General features: G+C 31.6%; 1 non-coding gene across 1 annotated transcript; it reads right to left on the bottom strand.

Annotated features, from left to right (window-relative positions):
• Positions 1–283: 283 nt before the first annotated feature.
• On the bottom strand, positions 284–356 carry TRNAR-ACG (transfer RNA arginine (anticodon ACG)). Its single transcript has one exon. It is a non-coding gene; the product is annotated as a tRNA-Arg (tRNA).
• Positions 357–2,090: the final 1,734 nt, after the last annotated feature.

Raw genomic sequence — 2,090 nt, 5'->3', positions numbered from 1 at the left:
TTTTGCTTAATTGTTCAAATTGCTCCAATAGTCTCAATTTTGCCCTCATCCACACAAGATTCTTAAATACATTCCTAATGTATTGTCGATTCATATTATTAACATGTTATTTGGGTTATCAATACCGAGATCAGAGCTTGATTAAATTGTAGATATTGAAATTTCTCAATTTGATTAAAATATGGACGTATTAATCCATTTCCCCGTTTTGTTTTTTTAAACTACTTAAAACGAAGTCGTTTCGGAAAGAAAAGAGAGTTCTGAATAACAAAAAAACAATGTCCGACTCCGCTGGGGATCGAACCCAGAATCTCTGGTTTCGTAGACCAGCGCCTTATCCATTGGGCCACGGAGTCATTTACTCTCTAAGTTAGTAGGTTTAATATATATTTAAGAAGTGTTTGGATTGTTCAGTACCATTGTTCAAATTTCTAACATATCATATTTTTGCAATAAATAAAATTATATGATTTCCTTCTTACTTCTTATACAAAAAAATCCATTTAGGAAAAAATAAATTACAGCATTTTTAATACAAGAAAATCATCTATAAAACCATATCTAAACTGATGGGCAAAATGGGTATCAACTATCAAGAGGAGGTGGATATAGTTTGTTTATGATCTTCTATGCCCCTTATATTGTTTGGTATTACTATTAAGCAATTTAGTACCTCATCAATATTTTGAAAAATGCTTTTAAGTACGGGACCTTATCCTAAATGCTTAATCGAGGATTGTTGATATACTTAGCGGAAGATTGTTGATTAATTGGATATGCAAAATAGAAAGAAGTGAGAGTTATATTTCGTTACATCTAGCCAATAAAAACATGGCATATCTTTTTGTGCTCTGCATGAAGGCATGGCGTATCTTTACTAACCTTGTATTAGTACGGAAGAACCCTGCTTTGACACTCAGTTTGGTTGTGATCTTTGTTTTTTTTTTATTTATCAAATTCTGTAAAAAGTTTAAAGTTTAAAGTTTATTTATTTATTTATCTCGAGAATCATCTATAAATATGCAGGTGCAAGTTGTAGAGCTACAACATTCTGAACTTTTTTTTTTGACCTTTTTTATTTCACAAAAAAAGTCTAATATAGGCTTAATGTCCTAAGTCACACAATTCATTTTTTTTTTTTTTAATCTCCAGAATTATCTAGAAATATGTAAATCCAAGTTGTAGAGGTACAACATTCTGAACCTTTTTGACCTTTTTTTTTTCACAAAAAAAGTCTAATATAGGCTTAAGGTCCTAAATCACACAATTCTTCTCAACATTTGTCGCTCTCATACTCCGAGCGTGCTCCCGCTCTCACGCTCCGACGCACGCTCTTGCTCAAATTCTCACTATTTATGACATAATTTTACTACTTTCACGCTCCCGCTTTATGTGACTTAGTTAAGATCCCCCGAATATGTAATTGTATGTAGCACATAAAATTTTGATAATTGAACAACCTTATTAAAAATGATTTTGAATTTCTCAACATTCCCGTATGAAATTCAAACACCCATTTGCACTTTATTATTTGAAGTTCAGAAAAATAATCCTCTCAAATCAATCCAAATATGTTTAAAAGAACTTCAATCTAATTTTAAATTATCCTTCAAGTAACTGAACCTAATAATAATCTAAAATTTCAATCCAAATGGAGTGATTGTTTCCACAGAACTGATATTATTGCACTTAGATATCACTGAAGAAGAAAACAAGTTGTGTCCTCTGTAGTGTTATTTGATCTCTACACAATTGACTTTTCTTATATTCAATACTGAAAGAAAGCATGTATACTAATATAATATGATCAAACCAAATTGCTAATACGAGTACTGATCTCTTGCTCACGAGCCAACAAGAAACTTTCTCCACACCAAGTATGATGACCATTGAATATAATTTAGTGTTAAAAATGTAATGACCCAAAAATAAACATACCAATCATATCCATCAATCACCATGCTTGGCGTGGAGAAATTTCTTGCTCACCGGTGATTAAGAGATCATTTATGTTGTTAATACACACAAAAACCCGTAAAAGTGTAACTTCTCTTCTATACTACTGCCGGCTAATGGAGCAAGGTTGCATA

Source organism: Cornus florida, unplaced genomic scaffold (genome assembly GCF_030987335.1).
Source record: "Cornus florida cultivar Cherokee Brave unplaced genomic scaffold, ASM3098733v1 CherokeeBrave_3.0.0_Hap2_Chr07, whole genome shotgun sequence".
Taxonomy (NCBI): domain Eukaryota; kingdom Viridiplantae; phylum Streptophyta; class Magnoliopsida; order Cornales; family Cornaceae; genus Cornus; species Cornus florida.
The sequence above is the reverse complement of the archived record's forward strand: the minus strand, read 5'-3'. Positions and strand labels throughout refer to the sequence as shown.